At 32.5% G+C, this 27,666-nt stretch overlaps 1 protein-coding gene across 2 annotated transcripts in view; it reads right to left on the minus strand.

Annotated features, from left to right (window-relative positions):
* The window catches only part of LOC115889735 (protein Shroom-like), a 513,929-nt gene that overhangs the window by 128,242 nt on the left and 358,021 nt on the right, over positions 1–27,666 (minus strand). The window lies entirely within an intron of this gene.

The following is a 27,666-nucleotide window of genomic DNA, read 5'->3' on the forward strand; positions in this document are numbered from 1 at the left end:
AGACGTGAAAAAATAGTATGATCATGATTCTTAAACGAAAAGCCGATTTTTAGCGGAGGAAAGAAAATTAAAATCTTCATTTTTATAACCTTTGTGAAATATGTCACTCGAAGCAACAATACTCAACCCACAATAATTAACTAACCCACAAATAAGACAAAAGAATGTCTCGTATGTACATCGTAACCATAACAGCTACTGCTGACGATGATTTCGACAATATTAAAGTAGGTAACGGTAACAGGTCGTAACCAAACTAAACCACCCGGCATCGTTATAAGTCTTGGTGCAATTCCTTGGCCACGACACTACAGCCAGGGACAAGACAGTAATTATCACCAGTTGTTGATGATAATTAATTACATAACAATTTATAACATAGTTGTTGAATAGGTGCTTCCATGCACACTAACTAAATCAACTGACTTGGTTTTACATGAGATCACAACTTTTTGTAGGTACATATATCTTTTCAAAATAATATCAGTACATAAGTTATCAAACCAATAACAGCATTGAAATTATAAAACGAATATCGGCCAATATATCGATCGATACAACAGCTGACTGAAAATTTGACGTAAAGTATTCAATTTTAAAATTAGAAAATCAACACATATGGATAGTCAACGAGCCGGTAGATTTTAGATACTTGAGTTTTAATAAGCATTATTGTTCATTTTTTAATAATTAAATTTTTGAATTTCCACCAAACTAACTAAAATTCAAAATTTGAAGTTTGCAATTAGGATTTTTATGATCGGCGAGTTCTATAATAGTCGCTGAATAGAAATGATAGAAAATTGACTAGCGATAATTCATAAAATATAAAATATAATTAGAACATATATTGGCAATATAACCAGTTCCAGTATGCTCTTTTCATCATTAAAAAGTAAGATTCTTGACAAGTGGGGAAAGGATGATACGGCTGTTGCCGACTTAGCGGCAAGATAAGAACCTATCATGTTGTGGATAAGGCGACAATAACCCTAGTAAGAATAAGAATAAGAATTCTGTAACTACTAGCTGATAAGAATTCCAATCATTCACCTTAATCTACTTATTTACAAATTCAATCCATATCGTACGCACATACTTGACAAACTGCAAACAAAAGAAAGCAACGGTAGCGTTTGTTCTTCTAACTGTTCGCGTGTCTCTAAACAAACGAGGAACGGCTCGGGCGACCGCGATAACAACAAGAAAAGAAGAGATTGAAACAAAGGAACAAATCCGAAAGACAAAAGAATGTCTCGTATGTACATCGTAACCATAACAGCTACTGCTAACGATGATTTCGATATAATTAAAATAACGGCAATAGTTATGGTGGCCAAGTAACGTTAAGAGTTATTATCTAAGACGACGCGCGGTAAGAAATGGGCACGTCTTGTTGCGGCAAAAAAGTGACTTAATGGTCGTTAAAGGTCTTTTTCAGTTGCCGTAAACTAAAACCGTATATTATGAGTTGGATGGTGAGTATGAGGAAGCTTTCTTTTTTCAGCTAAAGGTATAGGAAACAGTAAATATCCTACCTACTTTTTAATTAGACTAGAATTATTGCATCCGTAACCTGGAATAGGAATCTTCTTCGGTTTAAGACCTTCAAAGTAATTTCTCAGGATTTACGACCAAAAAGATATTTTTTTCGGTCCTAAAAACATTTTCCCAGATTTAAGTACGAATAATCTTCGGATTTTCACGAATTTTTTAACAGGATAATGTTTCCTCCGTGAACAACCTCAGTAGATTGAAGCTAAAAAACAACAGCGAATGCAGATTTTGTGGGGAAAGTGGGGAAACACCAGGACCCCATCACTGAGTGCGCCGAGACGACCACCATTAGTACCATAAGCTTTGGTACAACTGATATCGGAGATGGAGAATTAACCTCTGTAAAGCCGTCTCAATAATCACAGAATTTAATAAAAACTAACTTTGAAAGTGGTCTAATGTGTTTATCAATCAAACTTACTTTTCTGACTGCAGTCAAGGGTAATAAAGGATCTTTATTGTCACGTTCTCGTTCAAAATAGTTAAAAAAAAAACAGGGAAGCTACAAGTTCTTTGCTTCGACTGTTACTTTAAACTTAAAATGCTTTAAACTTTAAATGCTTCGGCATATTTTCATCACACAATTTCAAGAAATGCAATACAACAACTCCAAAAATTTAGTTCTTAAACTGTTTGTGCTTAAAGGTGCAATTTTATAAAAAATACTATGAAAATAGGCAAAAAACGACAATTACTCACAAAAATTCAACAACACGATATTTTACAAAACAATGACTGACACTCAGTGCCGGACTTAGACATCCAGGGCCCCTAGGCACTTGACATTTAGTCCCCCCCCCCATGTCATAGCCAATTTGGAAATTTACCGAATTAAATACACTAGTACAGAACATATAATTTTTAATCGAGTTTAATGACTTTAACCTTTAAGCTAATACTTTCGATAAAGCGTTTTGATAACACACAATAGATCTATAAGGTCGCGGTGATTAACTCCCCTTCTAAACATTCTAAGCGTTTTGATAAGCCAGGCTTTTGAGCTTATATATAAAAGTTGCGCGCGACTGATTGCATGGGGCCCCTAGGCTGGCTGAGCCCCTAGGCCCGGGCCTTGCAGGCCTAGGCGGAAATCCTGACCTGCTAACACTAGGATAATAATTGTCAAATAATAAAGGACAACATTGCTGAACACGGCGCAATGTGACCAACATAGCGATAATAAAATTCGGTTTAAACTAATTTTTGCAGCTTTAATCTAAATAAAATATCTGTTACAATCATTTGCTCTATAAAGTAAAATGAAGAGCTGCTCACTATCTTAAATTATACAACAAATTTAAACATTTTTGCTAAAATTTCATTTAGTCAGGTTTATAGACTTTAGTGTCAATGTCGATATGAGCACAAAGGAAAATGCATAAAAAACTATGCAAAACTCAGCAAATTCTGAGTACTTAACGTCAACAAAGCGATGCAATTGAAATCAAAACAGAAATTAATATTCAGGTCAACGCCCACGAAATCGGATGACCTAACTGTGATAATAAGGAAAGACTGTTATTTTACAATAGGTCTTTTGTGAAAAGCAGTTTTTTATACTGCGTTGTTATTGCAATGAGCGTTCATTGTTGTTGTAAAATTACCTTCAACACTTTTTTTCTGTAATACGCTGAAATTGTGGCTTTTATCTTATATTATTTTAAGTTCGAATCAAACAGTTTGCAAATTGTATGGAGTATACATACGCCTATAAGAAATTTTACACAACAGAAGAGATGCCAGAAATTGGATTTACTGTCAGATTTATTTTAAACCAATAATCAACGAGAATATTCCTATAATTTAATAAAATTACTGTAAATTACTATAAATAATGAATGGGCTCTTTCATAAAAAATATAATACCCCATTCAAGGACAAAATTTGAAATAGAAGACTATTTTCAGTATATTTTTCCAAAAAAAAAAAAGTTCCATGACATTGAATAATTTTTTTATAGGCCCTCAAAATTGCTTTAATTTGGAATAATTTTAAAGTGCCAATTGATGACGTATGAAAAATACGCCCAATCACATTGCAAAACCGTGCTAGTGCGCTAGCCATCAACTGGCAACATTGCGATTTGATTTGACGTGCATGTTGAATAATAAATTTGAGGTTAAATTTTTTGTTTACTCCGTTTGTGAAAGCTTGTAATTAAATTTTAAGTTATAAATTGTTATTTTTTGATAATTTGTTCCATCATGGTCGTATCAGAACCTGGATTCGAAAGGCGTCATCTGATAACCTTACTAAAGTTGAAGCCTAAATAGTTAAATTTTAAATGGGTCAGCATGTTGGCCCGGCGGTGTTGCCGCTTTTCAACATGCCAGGTGTGACGTATTAAAAATAAAGTGCGGATTTTTATTCAGGGCTTTTTTGTTTTTATTTATTTTCTTAAGTTTTTCGAAAGTGAGATATCAGAAAATTCTAGAATTAATTGTTTTATTCAATTATGCAAATTCCAAAATATAGTGAAATAGCCTCTTGGTTAGGTTGTAATTTAACTGTAATTTCTGTATTATTAATCCGGTAAATGATGGAGAAAAGCAATTGTGATTGATTAAAATTTTATTTTAAGATGACACTTTTGTTAACAACATTCTGAGAATTCGAATGATAAATTGAATAATGACAAGACAATGGAATGACATCTGTCTAAAAAAGACAGCGATTTAGAGTGACAATTTGGTTATGTAAAATTTAGAGTAACAATTTTGATTATGCAAAAGAAATATGTACATATCTACGAGTTTGTCGAACGATTAACATTAATTTAAAAATAAATCCCCAACATGAATACTGGCCAGAACATTTAAACAAAAACAGACCACAGACCACACAAAACAAATTGTTGGTTAGTAGCAGTTAGTGGTAGTCAGAGATAGACGTATGTAGATGTATTTGGGTTTAATGGCCGGATAGCCAGGCTATCCGGCCAAGTGATAGAATTATCGTTTTTTTAATAAAAATTAAAGAAACCTATCTATAACTAATAAATACCTATACTAATCTATACTAATATATAAAATCCTTAAGTGACTGACATACTGATTAATCACGATCGTTCGATAAGAAGGGATTTTTCGAAATTCCAGTTCCAAGGGGAAACCACTCAAATATTACAATATTTTTTATTTAAAAAATGGTCAAGTTTCCGAAAAAACGCTTAAACACCCAGTATATTTTATTTTGTTTTTTTTACATATTTTAAGATTTTTTAAAAATGCATACAGGGTGTTTCGAAAAATCTGGTCATTGATTAATCACGATCCTGCTTAAAGCGCTTGACGTAAAAAGCTGATTTTTGGAAAACGGATTGACTTTAGGGTGTAGAGGTTCGATAAGAAGAGATTTTTCGAAACTCGAATTCTAAGGGGGTGAAACCACCCCTCAAATATTAGAATCTTTTTTATTTAAAAACCGGTGAGTTTTTCGGAAAAAACTCTTAAACGCGTATATTTTATTTTGTTGTTTTACATATTTTAAGATTTTGTAAAAAATTATACAGGGTGTTTTATAAAATATGACAATTGAGTAATCACGATTCTGCTTAAACTGCTTGACGTTTAAAGTTGATTTTTGTCAAACGGATTGACTGTGGGGTGTAGAGGTTCGATAAGGAGGGTTTCCTCGAATCTCAAATTCCAAGAGGGTGAAAACGCCCCTTAATATTACAATATTTGTTACTTAAAAAACGGTTAGTCTTTCGGGAAAACGCTTGGACACGCACACGGACACGTATAATTTATTTTGTTTTTTACATATTTTGAAATTCTTTAAAAATCATACAGGGTGTTCCAAAAAGTTGGGTAATTGATTAACCACGATTCTACTTAAACTGCTTGACGTAAAAAGCTTATTTTTGGCAAACGGATTTTTCGAAAGTCAAATTCCAAAATCTGTTAGTAAGAAATTTCATTTCAAATATGAGCACATAGTGCACACACAACTTTTTTAAATTTATGATTCCTGTAACTGATCTTTTAAAAATTTTCGTAGTCACGTAAAAGTAAAATTATACAATATTCATTTTAAATATAACGAGTTACCGAACATTAACCTGTAAATTTCACCTATTTATAAGCAAAAAAAAACAGTTTAAACCGCTCATTATCACCCATACTCTTTACGAACTAAATTAATTAATTTAATATTACCAGCATCAAACAGCACTCGTTTATTTCTAGACTAGAAAAAGAAGTACCCCGTACATAATTATAGCCGTTTAATTATAACAGTAATAGTCGGGTTATTACATTGAAACTAACCAGCCTCTACTAATAGAACCCCGTGTGACTTAACAGCTTTTAATGATACTGATTTCTTATTTGTAATGCCAGCAATTTCTTGTTCTGCTTTATAATTTACTAAATAATGAATAGTAATATTGGTGTGGAATTTTTTCGGTGCGAACGGGAAAAGGCCACACGGTTAAGAGAAAATAGAAAACCAAATTGGTTTTGTATAATTTAATATACAGGATGAATCGCACGCTAAATTATACTGGGTGGCGCACCTCATTTGACTCGGTTGATTATACGAAAACGAAAAGATCTAGAAATAAAATATTTCATGGGTATGTGGGAAGGCATGCATAATTTAAAATTATTTTGAAATGTACAGGGTGTGTATTTTTTCTTATGGAATACCCAGTATTTAATTTTTGCATCCTTGGACACAAAATAAAACATTTATTATAAGGGTTAAATATGTTTACAAGTTTTTTGAGATTATTAAATTAGCATACTATAATAAAATAGACTGTCAATGCCCTGTACATTGCTTTTCAGAATTAATTATTGTGCTGATTGTGAAACCAGAGAAATAAACTTTACTGAAAAAGTCGATTGCTTCTTTTAATCGTTACTTCAAATTTTTTTAAATAAATCAAAGCAGATTTAAATGCTCTTTCAAACTATATTAGAGTTTCCTATACCTATCTAGCTAAATTTTTAAATAAATAATAATTTTTCAATAAAATCGCAACCAAGGGGGCTGGTGTCGTCATGGCAAGTTTCTAGTGACAGTTAGTACCTATTTTCAAAATCGAAATTAGTTTATGGACTTTATTTAAATTTCTAGCAGTTTACTTTTCTTTAATTTACCTACAATAGTTTAATAAATAATATTTATTAATATGCGTTTATTATTGTACCAAGAAAAACGACGAAGTAGTTAGTTCTTTGATTTATTTTACAATGACTTGGAGATATATGGATTTTCTATAAAAGAGCCAATTCATTTTCTTCACTTCCAACGACAGGTTTCTGCCTAATAGGTTTTTTATAAACCGCACTACCAGCTCTGTAAAATAGGACAAGTAGTTTTTCAAAGGAACGCTCATCAGGAACATTCGTAGTTGTATATCTTTGAGCATAAACTCTTCAGGCTTATGCTCTAAAGCCGGGTTGTCACTCCGCGAAACTGTTTCACGAAAAAATGTTTCGCGAGTGTGTTTCGGACAACGAACATACGTTTTGTGCTCAAAGTGGAAACAAATGGTCAGTGGTGACGCTATAACTTTTTTATTTGGGGGGGGAAGGGTGAAGGACAAGCAATTTTCCCAATTTCCTACTTTTTTTTAGAGGCCATAATACATGTAATAATGTATCGTGCTATTAAATATAATTGCCACCTGCACATTAAACGGGGAACTCCAGACTCCAGTTTAGCAGAACGCGTTGTTGCCAACCAAAATTTAATTAATAAAAAGAACACAAAAGTGTGGCGTGTGCCTGTGGCTCTACTTTGAGCGTCATATGAAAGTAATTTCTATCTCTATTTAGTGACGTACAATAATAGGAAATAGGGCTACCCTAAGCGCATAAACCGAAAACGCTATTTAGTCAGAGATATAGACATCTATATCTCTGTATTTAGTACAATTTATATACGTTCCGGCCGAGGACGCCACATCCGAGTGGTCTCATCGGGATTTTACCGAGCATTAGTGCAGCGGCATAATTTGTTTTTTTTTGACAAATTTGGGATTTAGATGTCGGTTTGTCATGATTAATTTCCCAACTCAATTATACATTGGGAGGGGGGAGCATCCCCCATCACCCCCGTCACCCCCCATAGCTTCACCACTGCAAGTCGTGAGCCGCTAGTTTGCGCGAGACAATGATTCTTGGTCCATTTCTGGCGCGAAACACGCTAAACACACTGTTACCGTTTCGGAGTTACGGGGTGTTATTCAAAAATGTGCATTTTTAACAAATCGCTGTAACTTTTTTGCTATGGAAAATTTTGTATTTCTATGAAAACATTTCCAAAGCACCTTTTTACCTAGAATTTAATGGTTTAAGTATATTTTTTTTAAAATTAATAATTTAAGAGTTATCAACAGAAAAATTGATTTTTTATTTGGGACACCCTCTATATTTTTAATTAACTGAAAAGAATTTAAAATTACCTTTCCAAAAATATAGCACACTTGATATTTTGTTATAATCCCCTTCGAAATACAGAATTTTTAAAAGTTCGCCACTTTTAACTAGTAGGCTTTGGACCCCTTATTATTGATGATATGCCCTTAATGGAACTCGAAAACATATTTTTCCAGCAAGACGACGTACCGCCTCTGAACGCTGAGGTTATCAGCAAATTTTTGCAGCCAATTTCAAGAATAATTGAATGGCTAACCAAGATCCCAGCCGTTGGTCGTCGAGACTAGTCCGCTTGACTTAGTGCCCAGACATCCGCTTGACTTAGTGCCCATAGATCTGATCCTATGGATATATTTGCGGAAGAATAAGGAACCTTTATTCTTCTATATAATTCGTATAATCTAGACAAGAATTAGAAATACTTAGCAGTTATGAGAGGGTATCTTTCACCCCCACTGAGTTAATGAATTCCGCGAGAAATTTTCAAAAACTGCCCCGTCTGTCCATAACAGAAGACGGTCGATATGCCGAACACCTGTAGCAAAAGCTCATGTCTTGGTTTGCTATTTATTTTTATTGTTATTAGATATAGTTTAAATGTGTTGATGTTGGTTAAATATATTTTAAATTGTTATAAAACTCTGCATCTCTCCTAGCAAATATAATTTTCGTTTTAATTGATGCTCACAGCTAGAATTTTCTTGCATGACAACCGATGCCGTTATTTAAAGCGGGCGAATTTTTATATACTTTAAGCTGGATTTATAAACTCGGGAGTTGAGGTTCAGTTGAGGTTCAGTTGCCGTTCAAAATGTTCAACAAAACGAACGCGCGCATTTATAAAGTCAGTTGGTCGAAAAGTTGGCAGTTCGTTTTACGTTCAGCGGAGTTCAAAGATGGTCAATGTTTATGTCGGCAGTTGCGGGCAGTTGGCGACCGCTGGCGACGTTCGGCGACAGCCAATGAATAAGCGCCTGTCGATCACGTGAAGCACAGTACGCCGATGCATTGGAAAATGACCCTTATTGTTGTTTCATTATTTCTGTTAATGTGATGTTTATATTTTGCGTAATCGTGGATTACTGTGTTTGAACTTTGACAAATACCAGAAGTATTTTTAAATCGAAAGAAAAACGTTCGAAATTTTCACAATTCCAAACCTAACCTACACCCGAAACTGACAGTTTATAAATGCAAAAATATTGAACCTCAACTGCCGCGAACATCCAACTGCAACTGAACCTCAACTGAACGCCAACTTCCGAGTTTATAAATCCAGCTTTATATCTCGAAGAGGAATCGAGCAAAATATCAAGTGTGTTATATTTTTGGAAAGGTAATTTTAAATGCTTTTCAATAAATTAAAAATATACAGGGTATCCCATATAAAAAATCAAATTTTCTGTTGAAAAAATGTCTATACCTACTATATGTGGCGGATTCATCTCTCCAAAAAAACTAAATTCTATTGTAGCACATTTAAATATCTCAAAAACCAAAGATTTTAAACATACTGAACCCTTATAATAAATGCGTTTTTGTGAGCCCAAGAATGCAAAAATGATATAAAACACTGGGTGTTCCATAAGAAAAAACATAACTTTGGTATGGGTCTTAGTTCTGAAACACCCTCTATATTTTAAAATGATTTTAAATTGTGCACATTGCGTCCCCACATATACCCATAAAATATTTTGTTTCTACATCTTTCAGTTTTTGTATAATCAACCGAGGTGAATGAGGTGCGCCACCCTGCATAGATTCGCGCATATCATGACGCATACATTATTTGTACTTAATTTAGTACAAAAAAAATAATGTACTAAATTTAGTACACTACCTGCAAACCATTTTGACCGGTTAAACAGCTAAATATACCTTACGTTATACCAACATGAAGAGGCGTGGGCCTTCCCCTCCACCCTCCGAGGTACTAATGAGATCCTCGGTGCCGTGCTTAGGTCATTAAGTGCGTCCGAACGGTATCCGACAGTTAAATAAGGACTTATTTGGATGTAACAAGGATTTCGTGCAATTTAGATAAATGGATATCGCGTTTCGAACAAGGTAAAGTTGCATCGAGTCCGAGATAAGTCTTATAACTATTATATAATCGGTTCATTTCGTTGTTCGATCGATGTAGAAAATCAACTCGAGCTTCGCCTCTCAATCTGGGAGGAGAAAAAGATAGGTAGTTTTTTTCGTAATTCAATACCACATTCCGTTTAATCGGGCTGTACGAGCTGATATTTAATTGTATAATTGATGTTATGTCAAGTACGTAAACTCACAACAAAAATAATGAAGTTTTTTTAATGTGAAGATAAGAATTGAAGTTTTTGTCGAAACATTTAAATCGAAAAAAAAATTGAAAATAGGTAAAAATTAAAAATAATCATACAGAAAGTTTGGTGCTTTTTGGTTTTACCTTATTAAGTAAGTGTTATCAGGTAGTAATTGTTAATTTTGAAGCTTAACCAGAGTATAACAAATAAACGAGTAGCAACAGTAAGCGTCGGAACCTTTGATGTTTGATGTTCCAATTTTAGCCGCCGGCTTTGAAGGTGATCCTGACTACTACACTGCTGAAAACGTGAACTATGTCGAATACAATGTAAGAAACCTGAAGTAGACTCATAGAACACTTTATAATGCATGGTTAAATGTACTTACCGATCATATAGTCTTGGGGAAACGAAAACATGGATTTCTTATCTCCTGGTCTTGTTAAACAAGGGCGATACGCACAACACGTTCCTGGCATTATTAATTATAAATTAAAAAAAAACAGCAAACAACAATTAACACGTTTCGCTCTCAAATGTCAATATCATGTTTTATTGATTTTGCTACCTGACTAAATTCGGCCGGCTGATTGGTATCCCATGTTAACGTTGATCCTGTCTATTTCCAGCATTTTCTTTATTCTTTGTATTTTTTTTGCTTCTTAAACCAGTGCTAAAGCCGTTAAAAAAGGTAAAAAACCAAAAAAAATTATAGTAGAATGAAACCCATTAAAAAAGGTGGATAATACAGCAATAATGAAAGGAAAAATAAATTACGGTCGATTTGAGTTTGGGAAGTAGGAGGGGGTGAGCTTTTAAGGGTAAAAATCGGTTTATCTCGATTTTCGGCGAAACTACGAGTCCTATGGAAAAAAGTTAAATGGCAAAGTTGTAGGTAATGAAAAGATCTACAACTTTATTTACACTTTTTTCACATAACCTAAAAATTTATGTGAAAAATTCAAATAACCAAGTTTTTGGTTTTTTATTTTTCTTTAAAAAAAAATTCCATGAAATTTGGTGAAAACTTACCTTTTTATATACCAAACATACTGTAATTTTTTTGATTTAAAATATTTATTTTTTTACTTTATTTTAATTTAATAGTAAAAAACCACCCTAATTTTCAATTGAAAATTCACGTGTCAAAATACCCGCTTTTTTTAAAATGTCGATGGGCTTTTTGTTCGTTGAAATTTCTATTTTCTGACAGTGCAAAAAAAAAATATACCTTGCTATGGTAAATGTTCTCAGAAAATGCAAAAAAACCAAAAAAACTCGAATCCTAAATATTTTTTTTTTAATCATTATGTTCCACTTTAAGCTTTTTTTTTATTAAACTTAACACTTTAATTACTCGTATAACATAAGATTCCATGTTACATTGATTAACAAAATAATTATAAATCTATAAAACAATAAGATTGCAAAAAAACATGCGAAAATAGTTGTTTAAAATATTATAGATAGGATTTAAAGGGAATTTCATCTAAAAAATGTGACTTCTATAATTTTTTTTTCAGTAAAAAAGCTGGTTTATTAAGTTCTAATTACATTTTTGTCATAGAAAATTATAATATATAAATATACCTGTGAATCGTATTCTTGAATTTAGATAATATTTTTTAATACATCAGTTTTTGTCTCTTTGATGGCCTTCCTTCGTCGTTAGATTCGACAAAACTTTCCCATTCCAGCAGATCTTCAAAATCTTCAAGACCATCACCGTCTTCGTCTCCGATATTATTTCCAGTCTGAATTGCTTCGTCATCCACAATTTCATCGGAATCATTAAGTTCCTCGTAGGCTTTTTTTTCCACATCAGAGCAATTTTCAGAGCCTGACAATTTGAGCATAAATATGTGCATTTTAAACCATGTTTTCGGCAGCCACATTTTAAATTGTTACATCCAGTTTCACAGCTGCAGCAAATACTTTTCAGCAATATTTCCGGAATTAATTCCTTATCTGTAAATTTGGGCATAATGCTACGTTGATGTTGCTTCCAGCCCCAATCTGTTGCTGTCAGTTCGTTACCCAGCCAAGTTTGAAGCTGATAATATGCCCTGTAACAATGTTGTTCTGCTGCACCTTCTGTGGGTGGAAGATTTGCTAATATAAAAGAACATTTGAAGTGGAACATAATGATTAAAAAAAAATTTTAGGATTCGAGTTTTTTTGATTTTTTGCATTTTCTGAGAACATTTACCATAGCAAGGTATATTTTTTTTGCACTCTCAGAAAATAGAGATTTCAACGAACAAAAAGTCCACCGACTTTTTAAAAAAAGCGGATATTTTGACACGTGAATTTTCAATTGAAAATTAGGGTGTTTTTTTACTATTAAATTAAAATAAGGTAAAAAAATAAATATTTTAAATCAAAAAAATTACAGTATGTTTGGTATATAAGAAGGTAAGTTTTCACCAAATTTCATGGAAAAAAAAAATTTTTGTAAAAGATAAAAATAAAAAACCAAAAACTTGGTTATTTGAATTTTTCACATAAATTTTGAGGTTATGTGAAAAAAGTGTAAATACAAAAGTTGTAGATCTTTTCATTATCTACAACTTTGCTATTTAACTTTTTTCTATATGACTCGTAGTTTCCCCGAAAATCGAGATAAACCGATTTTTACCCTAAAAAACTCACCCCCTCCTACTTCCCAAATTCAAATCGACCGTAATTTATTTTTCCTTTCATTATTGCTGTATTATATACCTTTTTTGATGGGTTTCATTCTACTATAATTTTATTTGGTTTCTAAAATTATCGACCCTGGTCAATCTACGACACGTGACGGAAAGAGAGATACATTTTTTTGTTCGTTAGGCAAATTTGTATATCTGTAAACCTAACTTCTGACAAGTAGTTTCCGTTTGGATTAACGCAGAAGTTTTACAAAAAATAACTATTTTATTTTGTAGATTTCTTGCAGTGGCGAAATACCCATATAGGATTTTTTGGAGAGATGAATCCGCCACATAGGTATAGACATTATTTAAATCGAAGTTTCTTTAAAACACTAGTTATTATTGAAGTGTTTGGTGCAACAGACGATCAGCTCCATTTTTTCCGAAAATCACTTGATCAATTGAGACGTTAAGTTACAAAATCTGCCTTATCCATTTAAAAAAATGGTGGACATATATTAATGGTGGATCCTGAAATCTACATAAATATAGTCCCAAACTGCAGCAAAATTCGCCTATTCCTATATAAAATTCACTACATTTATTACGTTACTGCAACAAAATCCGTCTTATCCACTAATATTTGCTGTTCATTTCCATATTAGTTACAAATCCCGCATTTTCTCCTAGGCTTTATACACAAGTATAAGATTACTACTGACGTCTAATCCATTTCAAATCCTTACCTAATTTTAATAAAATTGTATGTCTAATAAATCAAGTTAGAATGCAATATCTTGTTACCATATAATGCAACAAAATCCGCCTTATCCGAATTATTTTTGTTTTTTCTCTTTAAACATTAAATATTAATTTTTATTTCTAGAAAAACGAGATACAAAACAATGATTCCACTCAGTGGACACGTTTTTTTTATAAGATAACGCTTCAAATATTTGCTAAAACAGTTTTTGCATATTAACTCCAAACAAGGTTTTTGGAATAAGACGGGGACAAGTATACTTAGGACCCTAAATCATCTGAAATAAAAAATGGGACAGGTCCATGTTTGTACTTTTTTTAAATTCTTAATTTTTTAAAATTAAACAATTGAAATAAACTATATTTTTTGTCATACAATTAGCTTAGTTATCAGGTTTGTTATAGCTTTTGTGTCAAAAAATAGACAGCTCCATTTAAAAAAAAACTCTTTAACAAGAACTATGTATTATATTTTCATGTATTTTGATATAAAAAGTGTTTTGTCGTGAATTTTTCTTCAATGATACTTTTATTGTTTTAATTATTTTCCATTTTATTGAACATTTTTTTGACTGTTTTATTTGCTTGTACAATTTGACTGTTAAATTTACAATTACTACCTGATAAGAATTACTTAATGAGATGTAAAACCAAAAAGCTTTCTGTATATGATTTTTTTGTTTGTCTTTATTTTTTTTATGTTTAAGGTTATATTTATTAATATCAAAGAAGTGATAGCCCCACATTACTAACCTCTGCTGATGCTTGAGCAATAAGCCATACATTTTATTTATATTAGATTGGATTAAAAAAACTTCCTTTTTTATCATTAAGGTCCATAATACATCAAATAGTAGCCTATTTGATGTATTATAGAGAGTAAACTAGAAAATTAATAGATGATCCAGCATTTCCTTTCATACTTACGATTTGGACTATTTGAACTTGTGTTTCACCCCTAATAACTTAAATTTGCAATAATAATTTGATCAAATTAGTACTAGCTTATAAATAACGATTACTATGTTTACCTAAATTAAACTTACAATTAGTCTTACTTGGGTGAAGTACCAAAATGATATGGAAACTTACCTGAAAAAGAAAAAAATATTTATTAGAAAAAAAATAAAAAAGGAATTATTAATTTAATTAAATATACATTATACACATTGGGTTATTATTCTGTAAACTTTGGTAGTATCAAAATTTACTCAATATACCGGGTGCGTCTCGAAAGTGGCTCACCCTCATATTTTTTTTATCTTAATAATTAATGTTGTCATAATCATACGTCATAATTTTTTTTCCATTGTGTAACGATATTTGTTTTTTGCGGTTTCTATTTTAAAAATTGGTATTAATTACTCTTTTATCGACCGCTTTTATATAGCCAAGGATGCAAGTGTTTTCAGTAAGAGAGTAATTTTAAGTTTGTGCAATTATATTTCTATTTTTTTTCGTTGGACTTTCTAAATACTTGTAAAAGTGACTAGAAAGTGTTTGGTGTGTGGAAGTTCTAATATAAAGGTCCCCGAATTATCTTTTCATAGGCAAGTAAAGTATTCAGTTGTTCTTTTATTTATATTAAACCACATGCATACTTTCTGGTTAGATTTCCTAAGAATATTGATATTTGTACGGAGTGTTTATTTATATAATTTAATAATTATTGTGACAGTGAACATTCAATTAAATGTTCAAATATACGCATATACGCATTTTAAAAATTAAATTTTTCAAATTAATGCTCAAATTTGGCGCGTGGACGACAGGTCCTCGACAAGGATAGATAGAGTAGAAGCACCGCCTGTGCATCAAAAAAAGAAGATAAATGGAAGTCTTTGATATGTTTGCGACAGTTTCCATAGTGATTTACTTATCCACGTAAGTATTATGATCTAGGTATTTTAATTGATAAGAAAATAACTACAACTCTTTTTGAATAAATAATAACACCAAACACCAAACTCTGAATCCCCATTAATCTATTTGAAGCTGCATTTCTATTTACACAGACAGTTTTGAACGAAAAACAAATATTTTTCGAAAAATGACCTATTTTAAACATATACGCGGTACGGCCGAGCGTTTATATCAAAGTAATGACGGCTTCACAGAGTGTGAACTGTAGCAAAAATATGGTAACGAGCTTTAAAGGTGGTTCACCTTTTGATAAAACGTACGATAGGTGCTAATCCGACCATTAAAAAATATATAAAGTACCCACCAACGGTCGGGTTTATCAGTTATGGGTATTTTTACAGTAAGTTTTCGAATATATAGTAATATACCAGGCTAACTGTGACACAAATAAGTAAGTGCAATATACCGTATAATCGAAAAAAACGGCGTCAAAAAGCGGCTGGGGAATGACAATATATCATAATTTTGGCGAGGTCAATTTTTAAGCGAGGTATTTTTTTACAGTAAACTTTCGAATTTTTTTTAAAAATTTTTTGGAATTTTTTTTAGTTTTTAGTTAAAAAAACATAATTTCTTGATAATATGGCAACAAAAGATCCAGTGGTTCTCAAAATTTTAACAAAAAATCATTTTTTTTTGAAATTTTAAATTTTCAAAGTAAAATAACTCCGTTATTTTGGACTTATTTCAAAAACGATAAAGAGAAAATATGTTTCTCTTATCGAGATCTACCACCCTTTAAAATACTTGCACTTATTTCTGGGACACCCTGTATATATACCAGGCTAACTGTGACAAAAATAGTACTTTATATGTATCCATTATAGATAGATGTCATCGAATACATGTCTGTTAAAAAGTGGTGATGTGGTTTGATCACTGTGTAATATATCGATGGCATAAGCTAAGGGTTGGAGGATTTAAAGGTACTCTTCAATATATTAGGGATAAATTTCATTCATTCGTCTTTCGGGCTACATAACGGAGTCGGGGATTCACTTGAAAGACAATCGACTCACTACGCACGCGTAAAGCTTGATTTTCATGCAGCCGTTGTCCGACGATACGATGATACGATATTAATTTTATTGGTTGAATTTAAAGACTTCCATTGGTTAACCGTTTCTAACCAATCGAAGTCTTTAAGTTCAATCAATAAAATTGATATCGTATCATTGTATCGTCGGACAACGGATGCATGAAAATCAAGCTTAACACGACAAATAATCAAAACCGGTTCCGAAAAACTAACATTTTATTTGCTGGGATATTGAGCATTGTTTTTATTCTGCTGCTTGGCTGCCGCCTAACAGTTTAAAAAGAAATGTTGCTGTTAAAAATTTATAATAAAAAAATATAAAAATCTGACTTAAGCCTTTTATAAAAAGACTTAAGACTTTTCTAAAAAGACTTAAATCTTTTTCTATTTCGGAATAAATATTTAAATCACAAATCATTTTCAAAAAGACTTAAATTTCAAGTCTTAAGTCAGCTTTTCAAAATGACTTAAAATCAAATGACTTAAGTTATTAAAATGATTTAAATAAAAAAAAAGTTTTCTGTGAGCTTGCATCAGCTCTGGAAGAATACGGATCTAGTAAATGACGACTATGGCTTGACTTCGCTAAAATTATCATCGATTGTCATTTTCCAATCATCTTTGACACCGTTTTATTTTCTATCGTACGATACCAAATTACTTGTATTGCTAAAAGAAAGAACAGTAGGAACTAATTTTAACTTAAAACATTCAAAATTTTATCTCAACTTGATCTTAATAACTTTTAATTAAATATTTGCGTAAAAAAATCCTGTATAAATAGCAACAAACTTAAAAAATAGTAGGTAATACAGAGTATTTAGTAAGTATTTTGCGTTCTTAGAATACAATGTGATCAAAAATATTGATGAGGCTAAAATTGTTTTCAATAATAATTTTTGAAGTGAAAATTCTTTACACGCGATGGGAGTAAAAATTCAAGGCCGTGACAGGCCACGGCCTTGACTCTTCATGGCCTTGACAGACGAGCTACCGAAAAAAAAGTGGTAAGGATCTCACGATCGCGCAAATACCAAAAAACCATTTGGTTTAAAGCTCAAAAAATCATTATAATAAACTTGATATTGTACCTAATGTGTACCAATATCCTCTGGCTGTGTGCTAGAAAGTAAGTTTACAACCAAATTGTTTTTTCTAATTTCAATACAGATTAGTCGTACATAGTTAAAATTTCGATTTTTCAAAAATTGTAAATTTTCGGTAAAAAAAATTCTTGACCAAATTTGTACACTATTAATAAAACACTCTGTGTACGAGAATTCGCTAAACATATTTTCAAAAACCTTCATAGCATCGTCCAAACCTCATCCCAAAATCGGAGAGAGAAAAGAAGAGCATTTATTGTTTACAATCGCGTTACAATACAGGTTTGCGGGATTGAGATTTTGGTGCGGGGTTGCATTCCCTAGTCAACATACAAAGCAAAGCTGATCATAATTAATTTTCATTCATTCAAATAGCCATCAACTAACATCATACATTAGATTTAACACTACCCCAATATAATAGGTGTTAGATTAGATACTGACTGATTCGGTTCCTCAGTTTTCTATTTCACCGTTTTTTTTCTCCTTGTTTAAACAATTAGCAGTAATTACACAAAACAATGGGCCGCAATGAGAAACGAAGGATGTATTTCAACGGTAGGAATTCCGGTAAAAATGGAAAGTAACGAAAATAGTCTTAAAACCGGAGATTCAGGTACGTTTGTGTATTGTTAATTTGCAAATATAATAGTGGACAAATAACTTTCTTTAGTAGACACGCGAAAAATATATGACTGAGCCGGTAAAAGCAGCCACATTGCAAAAGAAAAATGATTCTTTTGTTGCCAATTGCTGGAAACAATATTTAAATATTAGTTTTGGAGCTTTAACGCTGTAAAACCTTAGATTAGAATTTAAGGAAGTCAAAGCAATTACAAAAACTTCGGACAGATTACAAAATGATGGACAGAAGGAATGCAAATTTTTAACGGAAATTTACAACCGTGCAACGTCACTAGAACAGAAAAAATTGTAACAACAATCTAATACACTTGTGCGCTTTTTATAAAAAGTACAGTTTCAGCATTTTTAGTGCATTTTTTGCGTGGTAATTCCTTTGAAAAATAGCTATGAAATCAACTAATTAAGCGATAAATGATGCTAGATTCAGTTCAGTAATAATATTAATAAAAAAGTGTAACTGTAGAAAATTGGCAAAAACAAGAACAGGTTAAATAGACACTAATATTTAACAGTTTACGTAACTATTTATTACTAAATATATTTTTTTAATTTTTTGGTCTTTGATGAACAAGAATTATTTTCAGTTCTCAGTATTCGTTGCCAGACTAAATCAATATCTACGTTTTTATATATTTTTTTGATATTCTAAAGTACTACGTACACATTACGTTTTACCTTCCGAATTTTGCCTGTCTAGAAAAATCGGCAGTAAACATGTTGTGCGTTGTAGCTCCGTCTATACATAACATTTTACCTGTCCAGTAAGACGGTTTTATCAACTATAACATGGTGTTTATTGAAGTTCAAAAGAAAAAAAATATTGTATGTGGACTGCTATACTGTCAGGTGAAATCATGGTCATACTAACATGATCAAATTTTATTTTCCCAGATGATTTTGACCACCCAGTTTTCCCCAGATTTTGATTCCCAGATGATTTGACCACACAAATTCCAAATTCTTGTAAACAAAATGTCATATCGAATTTGACAATGACAATAATTGTACCTTTCTCAGGGTTGTATTATAAATTTTTAGTAATTTGAAGGTAGATTTTTAGAAATTACATTTAAATGACTATTCTAAATAAAACTAAATTGTAGACGAAAGTACAATTTTAACGCCTTTTCAATGTCTAATACAATTATTGCCATAAGTCATCTAAGGAGGTAATATTTGACATTTTAAAAATTTACATGGGATTACCTATGTCACGTGTTCCGATGGACCACACAGTATGATAAACAAATACGATCTTTTTAATAGTATTTTTGAAGTAAATCTTCTTTACGCGCGATGTGAGTAAAAATTCAAGGCCGTGACACAGCACATGACCTTGACCATGTCTTGACGCATGAGCTAGCGAGAATTACAGTTGAGGGTTGGAACCTTTGGTGTTACACAGCAAAATAAAAACACTAAATCACCACAATACCCCGAAACACTTTTACTTTTACACTGGACGCACGTTTCGCTAACCATGTTAGCATCATCAGCAGATAGAACTTTTGGGATGCGGTTTGGACCAAGTTTTAAATTCATTTTTTTTTCGTAAATTAAAAAGTATAAAGTGTAATGGAAACCCCTAATTTATTCCACTAAATGCGAGGTTCTGAATTAAGCTTTATGCACCTTCGTTTTGGTACTGAAAGGCTTGTCTATTTATATTATTTATCCGAAGTAAAAGTGGCATTACGTATATCGTGTGCGGTCATGGACCATCCGGTATTGAACAAGATCCAACTACGCTTAAGCTAAATCAACATTTTCCGAATTGCGACGACGAATGACGGACAGACAGTAGCTTGTTTGTATAGCGGAGCGCGGCGGTTGGGCGTTGGTTTCTGATTACACGTCGTTCCTATCGATCAAAATATATAGCGACTGGCAATTAGACGGGCACGATCCAATGACAAAATGCGCATTCCTCGCCCGTCAAATGCAGATTTCCGTTTTGCCGGCAAGCTAGCGCGTTTCTCTTTACGAATTCCAGATAAATCGGCAAACTAAAAAGGAATATTAATAGCTATGTGATTAGGTTTTGCGTTGTAGATTCGAGAGTAATTTGTATGAGTCGAAAAATAGAAAATATGTCAGTGTCGAGCTGATCTTAAACTCTTAAAAGGTAGACAGGTGAGAAGGGTATAACATGAAAATATACTAAGTGGGGGGCGCTGCCTACATGTTTATTAAATGTTTTGAAGATTAATAGCTTTTCATCCGTTCCTGTATTGAGTAAAAAAAATAATTGTCTCTTATGCAGGGTCCAGACCAAGCAGACAAAACAATGACAAGACAGAAACATTCATGTTTTACGACAAAGTTGTGGCAAATCCAATACATTTCTGCGACATTTTTGGTCTCACTTTTGTTTTGTTTCAAAATTCGGAGACTTTTCAATGTCCCGTCTCGAGTCGGTAAAGATCAAAGTGTCTATGTTTTGTTCGTATATTTTGCGACAAGTTGTCGGCGCAGTGTGGATGGCGTGTGCTGCCAATAGTAAAAGACCAGTGAAATCACACATGGTTAATAAAACTCATTCGCAACAATTAAACTTTTGACTTTGTTGTGCTTTTGTTATTGCGGTGTGGACAATTTGTCTTACAGTTGAGGGTTGGAACCTTTGGTGTTACACCCCAAAATAAATCACTAAATCACCACAATACACCAAAACACTTTTACTTTTACACTGGACGCGCGTTTCGCTAACCATGTTAGCATCATCAGCAGATAATTATATAACTAAAATACAATCTACAATTGGAGCGTTTATATAGTCGCTCAGTGGGCACAGAGTGGGCGTGGCAAGATCTAGCCAACCGAGTCAGAACCCACCGAGCGTAACAGTTAGATTTCCGCCACTAGAGTAGTAGGAACAAAGAACTTGAAGGAATTGGATCGTTGTCTCTGTTCATACTATCTTTACATTTATTAATTCTGATGCTTTGATATGCATCTAATTGCCTGTAATTTGAGACTTGTTTAAGTAATTTTAAGTTATTAAGATCTATACAATGTTCTTTATCAACAATATGTTCGGCAACGCAAGATTTATCAGGTCTACCATATCTTATCGTATGTGTATTAGGTAATCCAAAAGATAAAACACCTCTACTGGAAAGATCGGGTATTTATGAAATTTCTTGTAAAGATTGTAGTCAGAAATATGTTGGGCAAACTAGAAGATCAATATTAACTAGATTTAAAGAACATTTAGCTCAGATAAGATATGGTAGACCTGATAAATCTTGCGTTGCCGAACATATTGTTGATAAAGAACATTGTATAGATCTTAATAACTTAAAATTACTTAAACAAGTCTCAAATTACAGGCAATTAGATGCATATGAAAGCATGAGAATTAATCATTTTTAAGTTTATTACAAGCCGCCAGTAGTTCGTCCTTATTAAAGCTTAGTATTCTATCACAGATCGTTTTATTATTATCACTATTATCACAGTTTACGGTTTGATTTATATCACAGATGTTGTTATCACAGAAGTTATCACAGACTTTTGGGTGTATAGGGAAGAGATAAGCTACTACTTCTTCCATACAAACCATATCCAAATTTGGTCTTGGTTGAAAGCCATTTATCCATCTCATTGCTATTTTGTAACCATTCCCAAAAATTGTTTTTTATACAGTTAGGCCAATATTTTGGCCTAACTGTATAAAAAACAATTTAAATGAAATTTTTATAATCTTATCTATTTTTTTAATGAAAAGAACCTACGTTGTGTTAAAAATATGTTTTATTGTGATTACCTCGGATCCGCTCGACAGAATAATATTTGAGGCGAATAGGTTATGTAAATAAAACGCTAAATTTGTAAATAGCTCTATACTTATTTTACATTAAATGAAATGAAAGGAGTGCCGTATTCTGCCTGGAATTTACGAGTAAAAGGGCACGACAGAGAAAACCTTGATCACTATTCCAGAGAATCCAACTATGCTGTTCTGACCTTTAATTAAAGAGAAATAATAATAATACAAATACCAAGGTTTGTGGTTTAATACATTCATAACTGAAGAAGTTTTGTTAGTTAGCAGGTCCCCACCCGCAGGTACTGAGGTCCTTGGGATGCAGGAGGCTACTCAGGTAAAGTTGATATGGTTGGTGCCAATATCATTGCCACAAATGTCGCATTTATTAATATTCCGGTATATTTGTATTAACGCTGCTGGTAGCAATTTTGTTTGTTACCAGAGTTACCAGAGGTTACCAGTTTACCAGTTTGTTACCAGAGTTACCTATTTTATTAATTAACCTGTTTATAATTTGATGGTTCTTGCCAATCAAACTCAGTTTTTTGTCAAAAAACGCCTTTCGCACGAATTCGGCACACGTTCGAGTACGTCGGTGAGTTCTGACTCGGTTGGCTAGATCTTGCCACGCCCACTCTGTGCCCACTGAGCGAGTATTTAAACGCTCCAATTGTAGATTGTTTTTTTGGTTTATAATCATCCGCGGATGATGCTAACATGGTTAGCGAAACGCGCGTCCAGTGTAAAAGTAAAAGTGTTTTGGTGTATTGTGGTGATTTAAGTTTGTCTTGTCAGAAATCTCCATTTTTTGTGACAAGCTTGTCTTGTTTTTGTCTCAAAATCGTGTTTACTTGTTGTCGCCTTGGTCTGGACTCGGCATTAGTAAAAATGTCTCTTGGTAAAAAGCGCTACGAGTAATGGTTCTCAAGATATTCGGAATAGAAATAATAAATACATGTCATCACTGACAAAAATTAAACCTGTTAACTAGATAGTTATTGGACTGAAATAATTTTGGAAATGTTTTTGTGCCAAAAGTAGAGCCTATATTGCCTTTGATAAAACAGAGACTGTTTTACCATTATTTTTTTCTAGAAAAATTGATAATTAATAATAAAAAAATTGTCATTTCAGTCAAATAACTTTCAGTTTAATCAAAACATGTTTATTTTTTGTCAATTTTGACATGTCTTCTTAATTTCTACTTATATATAGAACACCAAATATTTTGAGAACAGTTTCTTGATAAAAATTGCTACCAGTAATGATTCTCAAGATATTCGGAAACAAAATAGTCAATACATGTCATAATTGACAAAAATTAGACATGTCGATTGGATAGTTATTTGTCTGAAATAATAAATTTGATATAGTTTTGGTTTGGTGCCAAAGATTCAACAGAAACTGTTATATCGTATTTTTTCTAGATTATACATTCATCAGGGTTGTTATGCTTTAAACATTTTGTTTAAAAACAAATGTTTCAAACGAGTTTCAAACATCATTGCTTGTTTTAAACTTGTTTTAAGTATTTGTTTAGAACTGTTTAAAACATGTTGTATGTATGCGATCAATTGTACTGAATCCGCTTCTAAAGTCTGCTTGTTCTTGTGGTTGTACAGCGTCTAATCTGTTTTGTATTCTATTCCTTCTTATTTTTGTAAATTTCTTGTATATTACTGGTAGTACTGATGTCTTTCTTACAGTATTTCTTATGAATTAGTATTATGTTGGCGCTATCCTAGTCTTACGGTATATGTTTCCTTCTTAGGCAGCTGGTGTATATATTTTCTAGGATTTTCCAAGTTCTTCTACCTATACACTTACATATTTCAGCAGTTATTCCATCGTTCCCTGCTGTTTTTCCATTTTTCACATCTTTAAGTGCTTTTTCTACTTCTTCCACGAGAACTTCTAGAACGTCGTCACAAAATACGAAATAAGCGTCGTTTTGTGATAGGGTCAGACTTTATTTTTTCATGTATGTTTTCTGGAGCACTATAGAGGTCTCTGTAGAATTTGTTACCAGGTTTATTATTGTTTTTTGTCGGTTGTTCTGATATTATTGTCCATTGATGCGATTAGCCGCTTCTTTCCGATTATGAGGGATTTCTTTTGTAGCATTTTCTGTTTTTGATTGCAGTTTGTACAAGTCTTTCGTCGTAGTTTCTGATGTTTTCTGTGTCTACAGATGTAAAATATAATTAAAAAACAACTTGTCATGCTTTGTATGATGGCTGATTAGAACTTTTTAACTGTTGTGAGTTAGATCACCCTATAAATCTCATTTACATTAATATATTGCATACATAACATATTCATAACATGCTACCTGGTACTATTAGAGCTAAATCAACCTAAACCCGACAAAAACGTTAATCGTCATTTATTTCAGGCTTATGTTACACCCCGGGTGACACTATCTATAAATAAGTACCTATAATAGGATGGGTCTAAGACCATAAAATGTAGCCTAAAATATCCTTTGAAAAATCCCCTACCTGAGAAATTCTAGTCAAAATGGATTTAGCGTTTTTAGAGACTGAAGTTGATGGACAAATTTTCTAAAACCCATATTTAGGTTTGGGTAATTTTCAAATAGCTACGTAGATATGTGTTTAAGTAAAGGGATATTTATAGGAAATAAAGGGATATTTTAAGATTTTCGCAGGGTGTTAAATTTTTGCAGATAAAATAGTCTATTCTCGAAAATGCTGTGTGCAAATATTAAATGTACTCATATATTATTTATTTAAGCTTCAAATATAATTAGAATATACTATATTTGTCTTAATATTTAATATATTTTTTTCGCGCTAAATAGTCAATGCATGTATCACCCTGTATATATCTTGCTAACCGTTTCGATAAAGAAAGCTATTTGTTTATGATTATATTTGCAAATTAGAAGCTTAGAACTACTTTACCATTCGCGATACGTATGATCGACGTCGTTAAAAATTGAAGCGAAATTGTTTTACGAAAGCAAGCAGTACTGTACTACTTAACAGATACGTAAAATATGCATATTTATATTTATATTACTAAACATATAGGTTATGGTTCAGTGGAACGAAGAAAATTATTTTTAAGAGAGAAAAATTAGAAATTGACATTACTTTTCGCATTATTTGAATTTCTAAGATAGAGAAAAAAGGTCTCACTCTTTTATAGATTGCACAACATACTAATTTATTATGATTTTTTTACGATTAATGACTCGGTATAAAACTAGAAGCATTTCTCAAGATCGTCGAGTATTTTGACCTATCTGATATTTTTGAGGACTATTGTCCGAAGACAAGAATGTTTATTTCTTAAGACACTACAGGCTGTTAAAGGCAGGAAGAAGTTTGATATCTCAGAGTAGAGTTGATCTCTCTCTAGAGTTGGTTTAGATAAACTTATGTCTCGGAAACAAGAAATAAATAGTCGTCTTATCCGATAGTCAAGCAGCCTTAAGAGCGATCAACTCAGTAACTTAACAATTCGAAGTTGGTTAAAGAATGCCTAGAGAAGCTGAACAAATTAGGCAAAGAAAATAAAGTTCTTCTACTTTGGGTGCCACTCCACCAATGGATAGAAGGTAATGAAAAAGCAAACGATCTAGCTAGAAAAAGAGCGAACACACCACTAGAACCTGGAAGATTCCATCGGTAACCTGGAATGGGAATCCTCCAACACATGAAGGAATTTCTCAGGACTTACAAGTGAGAAAAATCAAAGAATTTCGTTGATTTAAACACAAATTGATTAAACTGCAGGTAATTAAAATGGCAGTTTTTAAACTGTCTTTACCTGGCAGGTAAAACGTTATTTATACTGTGAACTTTGCTAACCCAGATATGCCTGAAAATTTTTTTATTATTATTTTTTTCTTTTATGCTTGAAATCTTGTTCATTGTGGATTATATATTTTGAATAAAATATTAGAATGCTCACATATAATTCTTACGGCATTCTTTTAAAAGGACAGTAGGCATATAAACAAATAAGTATTTAACAAATTTTCATATTATTTGAAAGAAATACAAGTAACCTAACCTAATAGTAACTAGTTATTCTCTAACATGGTATGGCTTAAAACAAGTGACATGAAGTGCAACATTGCATTTCTCACATTTAGTAGACACTTTTTTATGACACTCTCGGCATCTCGTTTGTTTCTCCTGAGGTTATGATAAGGTGATCCATACGGTCATATCGGGAATCAGCATTTTCAAGTTGCGATGGTCTAGATCTTTTAGCAAATTTTTGTTTATTGCCTTCCAAAATTGAGAGCAAAACTCTTCTATGGAATGTTAAATGGTCAAGTTTTACACTTTTGCATTCTGTGGAGTTGCCATGCATTGTGTTCTGCAAAGTCTAACATATGAAATATTAGAGACATATACCATGTCTTTCCACGAAGCGCAACCCGATATAAGCTGATGTTTTGATCAGCTCGATCAACACCTCCCATATATCTGTCGTAAGTAAAAATACTATGGGGTTGCTCCACGTGAATTTTTTTCTTCTCTTTGAGGGAATAACGATTCACAGATGGACAGGTAGCGAATTGGAAATACAAGATACAACACTGTTATCATGCCATTTCACGATCAGTATTCCTTCTTCATTAGATCTGAAGTCGAAGTATCCTCTTTTTTGTTTTTTTTATATCAGTGGTACTTAAATATTTGGGCATTTTGAAGTACGATTGTCCCTCATGGTACCTGCGATACGAATATTTTGTTTTTTCAAATGTACACACAAAGGAACGTTAGAAAAAAAATTGTCTCAAAATATATGATAAGGTAGCTTTTCTAAACCAGTAATAATATCAACATATTGTAAAATAACTGAGGGTCCCAAGCCATATTCTTTATATTTTGGATCAATCTCACTCTTAGCACCCTGGTATGGTTCAATCCATATTACATACCCTTCGCTAGTAGTACCTGTCTGTAGTTTATAGCCATATCTTATTGGCTTCCCCTGATGAATTGTTTGCATCCATGATGTCCAAAATAAGGCACCATGGATTTATCAACACTATGATGTTCACGCAGGGGGGCGTATTCTTGAAATGATTTATTCATTTTTTGAACGAGTGCTCTAACTTTTGTAAATTTGTCGGCTTTTTTTAAGTTTGTGTTATCACAACAATGAAGATTACTAAAAATGTATTCAAATCGATCTCTAGATAGTGCATTGGAGACAAGTTCATTATGCGAATCAACGGAATTTTCCCAATACATTCGACGACGAGGTACCAACATGTACCCGCTTAGTAAAAATATGGCGAAAAAGTTCTTCATTTCTTCTTTTGTTATGTTACCAACTTTAATATTTTTGCTAGTAGCGTACATGTTTGAATATGTTACGAACATTTCAATCACCTCATCACTCCAGAAATATGAAAACAATTCACCTGGTAAATTGTTATTTGGAACATTTTGTTGACAAGGAAAATCCACATCTTCCAAAAGTAAATCTTGAGCTGTCCACTTGCAATGTTTCTTAGGCTCTTTTCTTGTTACCTTCAAGCGGGATTGTAACTCTCGTAAAGG

The sequence above is a fragment of the Sitophilus oryzae genome, unplaced genomic scaffold (genome assembly GCF_002938485.1).
Source record: "Sitophilus oryzae breed Bouriz unplaced genomic scaffold, Soryzae_2.0 scaffold_845_pilon_pilon, whole genome shotgun sequence".
Taxonomy (NCBI): domain Eukaryota; kingdom Metazoa; phylum Arthropoda; class Insecta; order Coleoptera; family Curculionidae; genus Sitophilus; species Sitophilus oryzae.